This window comes from Rattus norvegicus, chromosome 7 (genome assembly GCF_021556685.1).
Source record: "Rattus norvegicus strain SHRSP/BbbUtx chromosome 7, alternate assembly SHRSP_T2T, whole genome shotgun sequence".
In the NCBI taxonomy this organism is placed as follows: domain Eukaryota; kingdom Metazoa; phylum Chordata; class Mammalia; order Rodentia; family Muridae; genus Rattus; species Rattus norvegicus.
Genome location: NC_141540.1, coordinates 63,738,193 through 63,754,460, shown reverse-complemented (window position 1 = coordinate 63,754,460; position 16,268 = coordinate 63,738,193). Strand labels below are relative to the sequence as shown.

The 16,268-nt window shown below is 42.2% G+C and overlaps 1 non-coding gene across 50 annotated transcripts in view; it reads left to right on the top strand.

The window, feature by feature from the left end:
• Window positions 1-8,543: 8,543 nt before the first annotated feature.
• The window catches only part of LOC134479596 (uncharacterized), a 107,550-nt gene continuing 99,825 nt past the window's right edge, over window positions 8,544-16,268 (top strand). For 16 of the 50 annotated variants that reach the window (XR_015625385.1, XR_015625351.1, XR_015625377.1 and 13 more), the window contains exons 1-2: window positions 8,544-8,740; window positions 9,502-9,575. This is a non-coding gene — a transcript (uncharacterized LOC134479596). Of the gene's footprint in view, window positions 8,741-8,895; window positions 9,089-9,501; window positions 9,576-16,268 lie in introns of all 50 variants that reach the window. The other 34 variants (XR_015625391.1, XR_015625393.1, XR_015625395.1 and 31 more) reach the window with 7 other exon arrangements.

Here is a 16,268-nt window from a genome sequence, read left to right as displayed (position 1 = left end):
TAGTCCATTTTTGTCTAGCCACCTTCTCTAAGTCCTGCCCCCTGCCCCTTTTTTTTTCTTATATCAAAATTGCCTTAAAGCTTTGAAAAGGCAGGTATATCTACTACACATGCTGTCCTTCTGGGTAAATCCTCTTCAATTAATCTTCACAGAGCTGGCCAAGTGGGGCCGTGTTCGCTGGCAACACTCCAGAAGACTCCTGACTGACCCGGCTACCTGGCATTGTCTCCTTGGTGGCTTGATTACTTCCCTCTGGTCTCCCCTGGCAGCCACAGCTCTAGTAATTAGAGCCACCTGTTTAGTGGCTTGTCCTCTGTTCCCTAAGAGGGCTGGAACTCCACTCCATTATCAGCTTGGTATGGTCTACGGTTGAATCGAAGTACAGAGAGGAACCCCAATCCGAAGGATCCAAGGGCAGCCCCACATTCCTAGAATACTTTGATTTACACAAACTGTGGCCTGAAGAAGCAAATGTTAAAAATACTGGAACAATAAATACATCATCCTTGATCCTGAAGGAAACTTAGAAGCTGTTTACGCCATCCCTCTCTGTAATATATGCGTGCTTTCAAAGTCCTCCGTGTCTCCTCAGGTAACGTTTGGGGCATCCGGTGAGAATGGATGCACCCTTTCTCAAGTGGAGCGCAAAGACAGAGGGAATGTTCTCTCAGCGTGAGGCCAGGCCAGAAACAAGCCTTCGAACAGTAGTGCGAGCTGATCCAGGTAAAAAGGGAAGACTATCGCAGCTGCACAGGGACAAACCGGACATGTTGGTCAAATGCTGCTTTCATTTGTGTCCATTAATAGCACCTTGTGTCACATCGAGAGAGACAAGGGAGTATCTCCCACACATGAAGCCAAAATCCGTCCTCCATTCAACCTGCACTCTTTTTTTTTTAATTTTTATTAGATATATTTCTTTACTTACATTTCAAATGTTATTCCCCTTCCTGGTTTCCTGTCCATAAGCCCCCATCCTCTCCCCTCCCCCTCCCCCTCCCCCATACAGGTATTCCCCCATACATCCCTCTCACTGCCCCCCATATTCCCCTGCATTGGGGGTCCACCCTTGGCAGGACCAAGAGCTTCCCCTTCCACTGGTGCCCTAACAAGGCTATTTTCTGCTACATATGCAGTTGGAGCCCTGGGTCAGTCCATGTATAGTCTTTCGGTTGTGGTTTAGTCCCTGGAAGCTCTGGTTGGTTGGCATTGTTGTTCTTATGGGGTTGCAAGCTCCTTCGACTCTTTCAATCCTTCCTCTAATTCTCCCCAAGGGGGTCCTGTTCTCAGCTCAGTGGTTTGCTGCTAGCATTGACCTCTGTATTGGACATGCTCTGGATGTGTCTCTCAGGAGAGATCTATATCCGGTCCCTTTCAGCATGCAATTTTTAGCTTCATCAATCTATCTAGTTTTGGTGGCTGTATATATATGGGCCTCATATGGGGCAGGCTCTAAATGGCCATTCCTTAAGTCACTGCTCTAAACCTCGCTTCCATATCCCCTCCTATGGATATTTTCCCCCTTTTAAGGAGTGGGAGCATCTGCATTTTAGTCATCCTTCTTCTTGAGCTTCCTGTGGAACCCACACTCTTAACATTGACACCTGAAATCACGTTCTGAAAGAGATGTCCCTCCCAAACTTCGGGTGATTAAACATGGTTGAAATGCTCTACATATATTCTTTGCCTGGTCACAAAATAGACAAAATATCCTCAGTGTTTGAGAATACAGCTTTATGATTTATAGGTCTTTTGGTTTTGCTTTGTTTTGTGTTTGCTTGTTTGTTTTATTTTGGTTTTGCTCCTTCATCCTTTCCTTTTCTCACAGAACCAAACCAGAGATCGAATGCAGTGTGGAATGTGGAAAGAAAGGGAGCCAGGCAGTCCCCTCAGGTCAAAACTACCTCCCCTACCTCCCGTGGGTCTGGTGAAGGATCTTGTACTAAACAGAGAAATCTGTGCTTGTTATCCCAACAGACACAACCCTAGTAAAAGTTACCTCACAGTTTGGTGAAAATCTGAGGTGTCATACCCCGCCTCTAACCTTGTATAAAAGACCTTGGGTCCATGGTCCTCCAGCAATCACCCCGAACCGTGGAAGCAAAGACTGAGTGGTTACTTTGATTTTCGGAACCGAGACTAAAAGCAACTTAATATTTCATTTATTAAAAACAAAAGCCTTTTTAAAGTACAGGGAGTGCAGAGCCTGAAGCAAGAGGTATGTATCATACACGCTGCCCCATGGCTCAGGAAAAGCCAGAAATGGGGGAGGACTACTTGAATTAGTGTATGCTGGACCCAACAGGGCCTTTGCACTCATAAACTCAACAGATGGGGTTCTCTGCACAAGACCTTCTTGGGATCCAGCTAAACAACATTCCAGCATGGGAGGGGGAGGGGCTGATGATGTCCCCAGGAGCTATTGGCTGTTAGTGGCTGGCTACTCTTGGAGGGAGAGTCCTTTATTTCCAGGTGTGTGTCCTAGTGAGTTTGCTTCTCCCCCCAAAAAATGGGCTGCACACCCATTCTCATGGACAGCACTGACTGGAGTCAGCATTAAATAAACTTTTAAAAAGATATGAATTTTGAGGGGGGTGTTGAAGGGAACAGAAGGAGTTGGAGGAGGGAAATGGGGGTAGATATGATTAAAATACATGTATATGTGCATAAAATTCTCAAACAATAAACAAACGATATTATTTTGAATAAGGAGAACATAGAAATCCTACTATTGTATGAGTATTGTATGAATAGTTTTTGGAAAGAAAAGGGGATGTGGGAAGATCTGGTTTTGTCTTTGCCAGAAGTCTTATCTCCTTTCTTACCATTATGTCTTGAAGACACCCAGGGAAGTTTGGTCCAGGTGATGCATTAGCACTCATATATTGTCATTGCCTTTGATGCGATCATAGGTTTTATACATATAAACCTATAGGGTCACTTCCATGTCACAAATGAGGATGCTCAGAATTTAGAAAAGAGGCATTCCAGAACCAAAATTATATCTTAAGGTGTTTGTTTGTCTGTTTGTTTGTTTTTCTACAAAACATTTATATGGTCAACTCTTTTCACATTTGAAATTCAGGATAGTGCGACTACAACCATCATTTAAGAGCACAAGACACATGAAATTTTGGTACATACTCTGAGGCACCCAGAGTCTTAATCATCTTAATCTTGGGCTGGCCCAAGGCCCCCTTTGTGTCATGTTTTTTTTATAATTCTCTCTTGACAAACATGAAGTAAATTCAGAATGAACTCTCACATCCCACAAGCAAAACTAGATCAGAAAATGAAAGCAGTCGTGTCAGTCAGTGCTGGATAACCAACCCCAAGAGCTGTTGAATGTGAACATTCATTTCTCATAAGCTCGGCGTTAACGAGAAGAGCTTGGCTAGAGTGTCTGCTCTGTGGGACCCTCTGCATCCTCTCAGACTCTTACGATCCAAGCCTAGCGCTGACACTGGGTCACCCTGCCCAGTCGCACTGGTTAAACAAGTCACATACTCCGGGGCCACAGAAAGGCAGAGCCTCGCATTAGGAAAAAATGTTGAATTATAGCAGCACAGGGACACAGACAAAGATGGAGAACTGGTCCATTGATTTATAGAACTCTCTAAGTGAAGTGTTATGAGGCCTTCAGAACTTACCCTTCCTCATACACAGTAGTTGGAGCCCTGTAGTATTTTGTTTGTGGTTTGTTTGTCTGTCTGTTTGTTTGTTTTCTACTGTCTTGACCATGTACCACAAGCTAGATGGCATTAACAAATTGTATTTCTCTCTAGTGTGGAAGCCAAAACTCTAAAGCGAAGGTGTCAGCAGGACTGGTCCCTCCCAGGGGCTGGCAACCCAGTGTTCCATGCTCATCCCTAGCGTCTGGTGCTTTTATGGCCTTATTGGTTTTCTTCCCTTGGCATGTGAACCTAACGTTTAACATCCCAAACGGCAAGGTGTTGAGTGGGAGAACTGGGTAAGAGAAATAAAGCAGATATGGGCAACAGCTGGGGACAGAAGGTCTTGCATAAGCAGGGGACTTCATCCAAGCACTAAGAAGTATAGTATCATATACACTATTTGCAAGGGGGGATGACCAATCAGCAGAGAGCTAGGTCAGACAGTGTTGGCAAAGAGAACATGGGATACCTCAGGTATAGCTATTTTAGGATTGATAACCACTGCACAGGGTACGGGGGTTGGGGAGTGTGACAGTCGGGTCTGAGACACTGGCTCCAGCAGCACACAGGCCTTGTCAAATCCATTCTTGGACAAAAACACAAAACTAAGTCCCTTTGTCCTTTCGTTGGGAGTCCTGGATTGATCCGGCTCCTTACGCCAATGTCTTACACCGTCTTCAAAAAATGTTGTTTCTCTGTTTGTGCCCCCCACTCACACATATATCCAAATTACTGCTTTTCATTAGTTAATAAGTTCATGCTGGATACTGGATTACTGGATACTGGGTCCTATAGTACAATGTTAGCATAATTATATCAGATAGGATCTCATTTCTAAACAAAGTAAAACCCTTATGTCTTAGGGATTAGACCCTTGTGGTTGCTAATTTTGTGTGTTAACTGGGCTACAGGATGTCCAGGCAGAATATGTTCTTGGCTGAATTCGTGGAGGACACTGCTCTTTGAATCAATAGAGTGAATAAAGAAGTCTTGTGCTGAAGTTGTTCAAGGTTCCAGGGAGGAAGGTGTTCTTTCCATCAATCTCAGGTCTCAACCCAACACTAGAGCCAGGGTATATAGCTGCTCTGTTCTAGTGTGTTACATATCTCAGTCCGTGCTGCTGATTTGGAAGAAGTAAGAGCATTGTCTATCTCAGTTTATGGATTACCAAGTCTGTCCAACTCCAACACGAGTATTACAGCTCAGAAGTAGGCTACTTCCAGATTGGCAGCAGCTACTGTAGAGGATCCCAAAAGTTACTGGTGGGTAAATGACACTCTGAAAACAAACTTCTCCTCTCTGTCCACAATGTTCTTCATAGCTTAGAGTTGAGTTAATAACTCGATTTGTCGTGAATACCTTTAATCATTCAGTCCCAACACTTCTCTTCCAAGTAGCCCATTCAAATTTCTTCTCCTGATTCTTGGGACCTCTTCCAGTCTATCTTTGTATTAATCAGTGATGATCAGTATGTTTATTTGTGCTTTCCAATTTAAGCCAGTGATCTGGAATATTCTTTTACCTTTAAAACATAACACAGCACATTACACAGTAGGTGCTGTATTGGAATTTGTTTAAAATATGATTGAGTATATCCCCAACATATGTAAACAGGATGCATATATACGATCTCCCTCTCCCTTTCTCTTCTTCTTCCTCCCCTTCTCCCCCTCGTCCCCCTTACCCTTTCCCTTCCCCTCTCCCTCTCCTCTCCTCCTCTGCACCCCTCCCCCTCTTCCTCTCCTCTCTTTCTCTCTCTCACCCCTCCTTTCACTCCTCTTATTCTTTCTCTTTTCTTCTGTTTCTTTCTTCTTCTCCTATCACTTCAAGATCTCCTTAAGAGCCCTGTGAGAAAAATCCTACTGTTGTTCACACTTTACGAAAAGGAAACAAACTCAGCAAAGTGAAGTCTCTTGTCCCAGGACATCCATTTAGGGGATGGTAATGGAGTCAATCCTGGACTTCATACTACCCACCCTTGCCAGTGCCTTTAGATAATAGCCGGATTCGTTGTGAATACCTTTAGTCATTCATACAATGTGGAAAGTGTCCTTTAAGGCAAATTAAAACTAAGTGAGCAGCTAACTGGTCACTTGTGAACTTCACTCTAACCTTAGAAGAAATATTTTCTTCTCTTTCCAGTGACCGGATACAAAGTCAAGGGAACTCACATGTGAAGCCGGGAGAACACCTTCCTGAATTGATGGCCTTCACTCAGAAGGGCCATCTGGGAGGTCATTCAAAGGCAGGGCATGTAGAATCTTCTCACTGTTGGTATACAAGATGCCAGGGACAAAAGTGACCTTTCCAACATCAATCTTATGTCTTTTGGCTCTAGTCGCAATCCAGCACTAGAACCTGGAGAGATAATTACCCTGCTCTGCGAGCTTCCATAATTCTGTTCTCGTGATGATTGTTTGAGTAGGTATGAAAATTATTTCCATTTATGAGAAAGGAAACTTGATCTTGCAAAAATGTTCAACAACCCACCCAGGCTCACACACTTAGTATGTGACACAGTTGGAATTTAGCCCTGGCTCCTTCCTCCTCAGTCATTGCTCTTTCTTTCAGTGAAGTCTACCAACAAATCAGCAGTATTTATTTTGAGAATTTCAAATTCAAACCATCAAAGAGTTTTGATTACAACATTTACATGGCTATGCCTGCAGGTTTGCTGAAAACAGAAAGGGCTCAACTCCTTTGATTTTTCCAGGGGGAATCATTTCCAAGTCAAAATTCAGTCTGCCTCTTGACTGGGCATGGTGACACACACCTTGAATCCCAGCACTTAGCTGGCAAAGGCTTATAGATCTGTGAGTTCAAAACCAGCCTGACCTATGTAGTGAGTTCTAGGACAGGTGGGCTATGTGGAGAGACCCTGTGTCAAAAACAGAAACCCAAAACAAATTACTGGGGTTTGTTTGTTCACAGGTGTGCATGCACATGTGTGTGTGTGTGTGTGTGTGTGTGTGTGTGTGTGTGTGTGTGTTTTAATCAGGGTAACATTTTCTTCAAACTTTTCTTATAAAAATGAGTCTTTCAACCCTAGTATGGGCACTATTAAGTCACAAGAGGTGTTTCTTCTTATGTTTCCTCATTGGCTTTGAACCTATGCTGTGTACAGAATGCCCTTCAGAACCTCTGACCTCCTTACAAAGAGGGGGGCCTTATTCTCTGGTACTCCAGGGTTTCTTCTGACCAGCTGTGAAAAGCAGTGTGTGAGCAGACAGGAGCAGCGATCAATTAGGCTGTCTATAATCCAGGAAGCTTGGCCAGGAACATGCAGGAAATAGTTGACACTGGGAAGATTAGAGGACTCACTAACTTTTGCTTTATATATGACACAAGTGAAATACAATTCTACTCAAACAAGGTTTGAAATCTTATCCACTGTAGTAATGTCGATTCTGAAGGAATGGTCAGTTCTCAAGCACGCTGTTTGGCTGCTCTGGCACTTTGTTTCTAGGGATGAGCAAGAGAAGGTACTGGAAGCTTTTCCTCTCCTGATTCTTCATAATCACACCTCCCCCTCAACACTTTGTTCAGTCACCCAAGGAAACCAAGTGTGCTCAGGCTCTCTCCCAAGGCGTTGCTTTTACAGCTACCTTCACTGGGCAATTTTCTGAGTCTCGTGTTTCCCTAAGAAAAAGATTTGCCTAAGATGTCAAAAAAAATTGCATGTTGAAAGAATAGGTAGGTTACTACCTCCCAGATTTACATTTCTAAAAGAAGAAACTAAAGTCCTTGAAGTCTTGGTAAACATGTATATTGTCTTCCATACCTACATGAGAGCTTCATCACTTACCCGTGTCATTCATGTGGTCTCTATCCCCCAGCTGTGAAAACAGTTACCAACACTAGGCAAACCAACGTGGTAGGTAATACTTCTTTGGGAATCTGTAATCCGTTTCTCTATGGCCACATGTGTACTAGCGTGGTAGCAATTAGGTATCTCCAGTCAACAGATTTGGTTAATCTAGTTAGCTAACAGAGGTACAACTTGCTTGGTCTAGATGTAGCTAGTACATATGATCACAAGATGGCCTGACCAGCTTAACAGCCTAGAACTTTCAAATTCAAGGAGGGGGTGTGGTCTCAGTAGTGTTTCCATTAAACACATTACTAAACCATATACATGCATGCATATGAGAATTAAAGAAAAGAACAAGAAAAGAAATCATGAAGGGCTGAAATGACTCAGTGAGTAAAGGTGTTTACTTCAAGACTGATAATCTGGGTTTGATTCCCCGGACTTGCATGATGGAGAGAGAAAACCAAATCTTGCCTGATGTCCTCTGACCTCCGAATGAGCAAGTACATACCCCTTCCCTTACGCATAGTAAATAAAATAAACATTTTGTAAAGCAAAAGAAATGCAAATGTGAAACGTGGCGCCTTAAAAGTTCATTTTAAGGCTAACATGGGGTGCAGAAATACGTATTTGTGTTGTCCCTAGTACATTCCTGAGGTCTCTCTGACTGGAATAGATCATGTTCACTGAATAAAATCAGTGAAAGCATGCACCTATTACAGGAGCCCACGAAGATACCTAACATGCTACTCCAGTTCTCATGTGCTTGGAACTTCCCCATTGCAATTTACCACTCAGCTTCATTCTACATTAACGAATCTCTACAGCAAAAAGGAAAACTAGAAAAGCTATGGACAACCATCATTCTCACCCTTCCATCGTAGTCTCCAGATAACCCTGCCCCTCAGAAGTCTTTCCTTGTTCCCTAGGGAACTTTACAGTCTTAGAGTTCATAGTGGAAGCAGCCAGAAGCTTCTAGAACCACCTCAGAGGGAGTGTTCTGCCTCCAGGAAGAAAGCCACACACTGACAGGTGCTTCCTGTTTTTTCAAACACCTTGCCCATCTTCTGTGCAACAAGTAAATTTTCACTCTGAAGGCTGTGATCCCCACAGAAGTAGCCTGCAAACTCAGGTAGCTTTTCTCACTCTTAAAAGGTCTTGAACACTCTTGCAGAGAAACACCAACAAAAAAGTGTAGTCATCTGGGAAGAGAAGAGCCTGAGAGAAAAATAACACTTGGACTGGCACCAGGAGGGTGAGGATACTTTTCCTTGGGAGGGCCTTTGGCAGAGTACATTTTAAAAACAAAATGTGTGTTCTTTAAATGTAGCATTGCTGTGGGCGGAATTAGGAGATGCTGCAAGTGGATGATTTGGGGTTTTTTTTTTTTTTTTTTTGTGCTTCTGATAGGAGGCAGAAGGGACAGGAGAAGGGAAGGCTTGAACGGAATGGGAAGAAGCTAAAGGGGAACAGATGTTCTAAGTCAACTCAGGGGAAGGAATTGCTCGAAGGATGTGCTTGTCTCTGGAAGCTTATGCATTCTTCCTGAGATTTCACAACCAGCTGAAGTAGGTACCTGCACCCAGCCGGACTCCAGTCCAGGGTAAGCTTTGGTCACTATTCTAGTGGTGTGGTCCCAGGGAGACTTGAGGGAGCGGACTTGGTAGGGCCATATCTATATTCAGGTTGCAAAGGGATTTAGTTAGAGATGACCTTTAAGGCATGGTGCCTTAGAGGTCTAGGATAACCAACTGACCCTTTTAATAACAGAAAAATAACAGGGGAAGTTGGTGATTTCTGGTAATACTATAGGATTAGCTCCAGGAAGCGTCCTCTGGTTTGCTTTTTGCTGTGTTCCACTGTTCCAATCCATATTGCCAACTAAGATGCATTACGTAAATTTTTTTTGTTTAGAGAATCGAAATTAAATTCAAATCAATATCCTTAAAGTAGGCTTCTCCAATTGGCTGACGTAAAAGCCAAATGACATAAGTCTTATCTTCTCGGCTCCAACAGGTCTGTGCAACATTCACTTGCCTGCAGTGGCTCCTGTGAGCCCCAGTAAGACCACCCACAGCAGTGAATCAATGGTAAGTGTTAAGAATGATTGGTTTTATTTTCTTATAGACACAAACCTAGAAACCCCGCTGATCCTCTAGGACAAAAGGCAACCTTCGAATCCTCATTTCTAAGGATTAGAAACCTTTTACATATTAGAATTTGACCAGCATTCATGGTTTTTAATTAATTAATTAATTAACTTATTTATTTATTTATTTATTTATTTTGAAATCACACACTGTCTACAAAAGCATCTCATCCTCCTTGACCTCAATGTGTGGGTTGGTCAGTTGGTCACGTGACACACTACCTCACATAAGCTTGTGTGGTTATCTGTGGATGCTTTGGTACTTGGGTTTTAGGACAACCCAAGATAAAAGATAGTACAAATAAGTAGCAGGTGACTCTTTCCTGTAAGCTTCTGTGGTTAGTAGAGATGGGGGCTGAGGCTGGGAAGTGGACGGGGCCTGAGAAGGAGGGGGAGCAGTTCACAGTGGACAGAGAGATATTGGGAGGTGCACAGAAAATGTACAGAGCCAAATAACTTTGGGGTGCTTGGCAAAGCTGTCCTCTCTTGCCTTAAGGAGAGGGGAGAGCGCTGGCTGCCTGTAGAAAAGGCTTGGTTGCTGATTGATAGATAGATTGACCAACCAGCGACTTTGCAGCTTCCTACTTCCTGCTCTCTGTCCCCTGACTTCATACCCTCTTCTGAGTCATTCAGTTTCCAGGAGCTGTCCTGCTCCAAGCCAACTCAGACTCCAAGACCATCTTTTCAGATGTTTATCCCAGCAACTATACTGTGTCTGTTCCTCACAAATTTATTCTCTTAAGCCCTACTAGGCTTCCATTAACTGCATAGGGAAAAAACATCAAAAACAATAACAAAGCCCCACCTTTCTCTGTAGAAAATGATAATTAAAGCAAGAATAGTAGCATTTCAAATGACAGTAACCATGTCGAGTGCAATGAATTCAGACAGAAACAATGGTTGCAGTTTAGAGATGCTATCCTAGAACTATAAGAGAGCGGACTGTTTTCTCATCTGTTGTATTTATTTCTGACTGTGCTGAAGTCAAAACTTTCCCTGATTCCCTCTGACTGATGTGGGTGCCTCCCTTGCCTAGCTGGGTCATCAGAGCTCCTCAGCCCGTGTCTCTGTGTTGAGCCTTAGCAAAGATGCTCACTTTAAAGTTTCACCCTCATTTGTATGTTTAACAAAGGCATCCACGCTGCCCGTGTCTCTGTGTTGAGCCTTAGCGAAGATGCTCACTTTAAAGTTTCACCCTCATTTGTATGTTTAACAAAGGCATCCACGCTCCCATTCAGTCTCTGCCTTACTTAGTTCCTGCTACCGTGATGGACAGCATGAACTCAGAAGCATGTTTTCAGGGCTCAAACCACATGCCATCCTTCGTAAAGTGTGAGAATAACAACAAAGTAAGAATAACAGCACATCCTTCACAGGACTTTCGGAGGAGGATCGTGAATGAGCACTGGCAATGCTTAGGAATGCCCATAGCACACAGTAAACCCTCACAGTCCAGGCAGGCTCATCCCACTGGGCTTCTTGGAATCTTCTTGTTCTGTGCCCTCTCCTAGAAACTGGGAAATCATCTCCAAGGTACTCCCCCCCCCCATTTTTTTTACACTCTAATGCCAACTCTCTGTGTCTCTCACTGGTTCTTTGCTGCAGCGTTACAAGGTCTCCTATTTGTCCCATTCTCCTTCCGACGTTCTCTAAACATTTATTTGAAAGTCAACGGCACACAGAGCGATATTCCAGATGGGAGCAAATGAGCCTTTGGGATAATAGGCACATAAAGAAGGTGATGTAGTTTGCAGATCCGGTGAGAGAAACATTCCGGCAGGGTTCACTGACAGGACAAAGGAGAAGGAGGTCAGACGCATCTCCTGATGTGGGAAATAGGACCAAAGTAGCATGGATCCTGGGCCCAGACTACACCCAGCCCATCCTGAGCTCTAGAATCGTGAAGGTTTTCAGTTTTGGTGGAGGTGCTTTTATTCTTCTATATGCACACTTCAAATGAAGAAAGGAGGTATTTAGAGTAAAATAAGTATTTTATCATCCAGCATTTTTAAAATTTAAGAGTTTCCTAGATGGGCACTGTATGTCCATTACTACTGGTTCTCCTGCCCCACAACTCCTCCTGTGTCCCCATCCCCCCTCCCAAATTAATAACTCCCTCTTTAATTATTAATGTTACACACACACACACACACACTGCTTAATTAAGTTAGCATTGCTCATCCATGCAGTATCTATTAGCTTTCTTATACACATCGCACCCACAGTAGCACCACCCACAATGGCCTGGGTCCTCCCACACTAATCACTTATTAAGAAAACGCACACAGGCTTCCCCACAGACCAATCTCATGGGGACATTCCCTCAATTTAGGTTCTCTTTTCCCAAATGACTCTAGTGCATATCAAACAGACATAAAACTACATTGCCAGGCTTTCTTGAACCTGCCAGCTATTAGATAATGGGCAGACTTATTAATCTTATTATACCTTAAGCCTAGCTTAGGCTACCTCTAAGGTATCTCATCTGACTTATTCTAGTCCATGTCCTGCCGTGTGGCCAGTTACCTCCCCCCACCCCAATAAGTCCAACCTCCTCTGTGTCCTGCTGGTGAATCTTCCCACCTAGATTCTACCCCCTGAGACCATCTCTCACACCAGAAGTCCTGCCTTCCCTTTCCTGCCCAGCTACTGGCCATAAGATCTGCATTGAGCCAATCAGTGATTGAGGAATGTATATGTTTACAAAATACTGAGGCAGGGGATGAACCATGAGAATCATAATACCCAAATCTGGCCAGTACTCAACTCTCTGCCAGTATAGAATTAATAATTGAGTAATACAAAGACAACCTTCACATAGTACACCGCAACAAAAGTAACCAGCACAAAGTGTTGGGTGATTCTTTAGGAGGTGTCAGATTCCCCTGATCCATTGCAGGACATACACACCGAAACTCCACAAGATGTAACACTGCTCCCCAGTGCCATGTGAGAGATATAAGATCTTCATACATGCATACATTCATCCCTTACAGTTCGGACAGAGGATGTTAGTAATGGGAAGTTGTTTTTCTTGGAGTTGATGATTGGTGCCACAGATCCCTGCCAACCACACTATCTATGAAGATGTATGGGGATATTTTGACCTCCCATTGAGAGGCATCCCATAGAGTAAGGTAGCCCCCATTATAGCAGAGATTCAGCACATGCGCTGAATTGGGCAGTCCTGTGAGCTAAAGATGAATTCAGTTATATCATCATATAGTGGCAACAGTCTCCTTACCCTTCCTTCAGAAAAGGGTCATGGCCCCAGAAGAGGAAGCTCTAAAAGATAATGAGCTAAATGAATGCTTTATTATCCAGGGTTGGTGTGGAGAAAATAAGACACAAAGCACCAGACTCATTAGCATCCACTGAAGCATCGTTACATTCATCTCAGGAGCTCAACAAGAAGAGCAATAGGTAGAGGACATTGTGGGGTCTTCTCCCCTTCTTGAACTTTTATTACATCTGCTATAGTCAAAACCAGAGATTTATTGATTGGATTAAAAAACTAGAGGGCCAGAGACAAAGACAGACACTACCTCAGAGTGAAAGGCTGGAAAACAACTTTCCAAGCAAATGGTCAGAAGAAGCAAGCTGGAGTAGCCATCCTAATATCAAATAAAATCAATTTTCAATTAAAAGTCATCAAAAAAGATAAGGAAGGACACTTCATATTCATCAAAGGAAAAATCCACCAAGATGAACTCTCAATCCTCATCTTCGGTTGGTTTATACACACGTGTGCAATTTCTAGGCTTGAAAGTAAAATGATGCTATCTGGTGCTGGATAGAGGAGCCTTATTTTTTATTATGGCAGCTTGCTATTTTTGTAACATAGTGATTTGGTTGAACACAATAAAATACAGTAGTAACTGATCTCCCCTTCTTCCTGGATGAGTGAGGAGATGATTAAATGTTGATGTCAGCATCCTTGAGCATATTCAGATGAGCTTCTGCTTCTGTTGAAAAGGATGCTGTGTTTGATTGTGGTCCGAAGCTTTGAAGCACTACTTGGCATCTCCTTCCTTGGAGGTCTCACTGTTTAAACATAACAGATTTGATAGCTTGTTGGTAAGGTGAGGTCCAGCTTGTCTCCACTAGGTCATCTTCATGTGAATCCGGTGGTTATACGGTTTTGTTCTAAGGATATTTCATTTTTTTAATAACGGGTTTAGCTGACATTCATGGAGAGAATGAATCCTTAGAACTGTGCCACTAGTGAAAGGAAATCCTGTCTAGAGTATGTTTCTTTACAAAGCTGTGTCACACCATCATTTGGGCCCTCTGCTGGAAAAGTAGAATCAAGTCTCAAATAATGCCTTTTAAATTGTATCCTCTAGTATTATAGATGTAGGACAGTACTGTATCATACCTCTGTGGATGTAAAATAGCTTGTACCTGCTTTATGATACGTAGTAGTGACCGTGCTTTATCAGAGCTGTTTTTAATGATGTTGCTCAGAATGTTTTCTTTCCAGATGATGATTGAGAAGCTAATTTAAAAAAAAAAAATGGTGCCAGGTACCACAAGAGTAACAGAACTGTGCTGTTTTCTCGGGTTTTGTTTTTTTACTTTTTTTTTTTTTAATGGAGTGTGCTGGATGTCTCTACAGTTTTGTTCAGATGACTGCAGAACCTGGAAAAGCGGTTGCTGCTGTTGATGCATAACACACTGCTATTATTGGTCTTTTTATATAAATATAAATATATATATATATACAGATATATAATTTGAATTTTTTGAAACTTTACCTGTGCTGTCAACTTTGGAAAAAAGTATCCCCGTTTACTGTGTTGAGTTGGCACTGTACAGAAATTAACAGCCATATTGGTCTAGAAATGTTGAACTTAAGTTTTTTCCATTTGTACAGGGGTAACACACTGTATTAAATATGTAAGGTCTTATCTATGTGGGTTTGATTACAAAAACTAATAAAGTATTCTCTAAATTTAAAAAAAAACAAAAAAAAAACTAGAGGGCATGTGTATATATAGATATGTATATCTGTATATATACAAGTATATGTGTGTTTATGTATATACGTGTATATGTGTATGTATGTATATATGTATGTTGTATATATATTTATATGTGTGTATGTGTATACATGTGTGTATATTTACGTGTGTTTGTGTTGCTTTATCCCATGTTAAAACCCCATTCATATATACAACTCCCTAAGACTAGGAGAAAACTATATAAACTTTCAAAACATTTGAGCAAATATGTATGTAATGGCCACACAATGTATATAGCATTTTGGTTAATAGTGTGAATCTGAAAAAAAATAAGGTATTCCAATAGATAACCTTTGGAAGTAAAAGAGACTGACACGTTCACATGTATAATGCAAGTAACACTGTGTATTTCAGGAGTTTGGAAGACAATATGAATTCATCACACACTCAATAAGCATAGATTAAATGCTCATTAAGTGCTGGATTTGATACAGAATCTATAATACAAAATTGCCCATGAGGTTCTTCTCTCCAGATTTTGTGTAGCATGAGTAAGAAATTTCAACATTGTAGGGTTAGGGCTAGAGCTGAGGCAGGAGAGCAAGTGAGGCCCTGGGAAGGAACCCTGCCTGGATCCCTTGAGCAACTCAGGCAAGTGGGGCAGGGCAGAGACATTTTTATTCTTAAGGCTCGTAGGGGCTATTTGGTGAACCAGAGATGAGCTTTTATTAGTTTTTCAGCCAGAAGTTTAATTTTACATTCATGCCAAACAATAAAGTGCATGTTATAGGAAGTTCTTCTTATATCTGCACAGCTATCTGGTCTACCTCAGGGAGCCCCCGCCCCCTCATCCAGCTCTCCTGCTCATGTTCCCACAGTGAATATTGGGGCTTGTGGTGAGTTGAATGAAAATGGACTCCAAAGGCCCAAGAGAGTGGTAGTATTAGGAGGTGTGGCCTTGTTGGAGGAAGTGTGAGGGCGGGGCAGGCTTGTAGATTTCAAATGCTCAAGCCAGGCCCAATGTCACTTTCTCTTTCTGCTGCCTACCAACCAGATGTATAACTCTCCGCCCCTTCTCCAGCACCATATGTGCCTGTGTGCCTCCCTCATGCTTTCCACCATGATGAGAAAAGAGTAAACCTCTGAACTGTTTAGTTCAGCTAATTGGTGAACTAAATTTAGTTCATCTAATTGGTGAGCCTCAGCACCAGTTAAGTGTTTTCCTTCACAAAAGTTGTCTTGGTCATGGTATCCCACACAGCAATAGAAACACAAACTAAGACGAAGTTTTCAGCCAGTCAAGAGGAGGAGGGTAAAGAACAGCTTGCTCACCTTCTTTTGCTCACAGAAGAAACAGAGTTCAGGGAACCTGCACCTTGACCACTCAGAGTGACTAACACTGTAAGGCCTTAATTTAAAAGCTTGTTTGTCTATTTCTTACCTTATGACTTTGGCAGATCTGTTCCTTTGTCTTAGTCAGAATTGCCTAACTGCCACAAAAAAATAAATTAAAGTTTAAAGGCCTAACGTAATCATTTATTTTTGTACAGCTCATGAAAACATATTAACTCAAACAATAAAACAAGTTGTAAAGATCTCAGACTAAAATATTACACACAGAATTAGTATTTAGTATCATATACATATATATATGCATATATATATATATC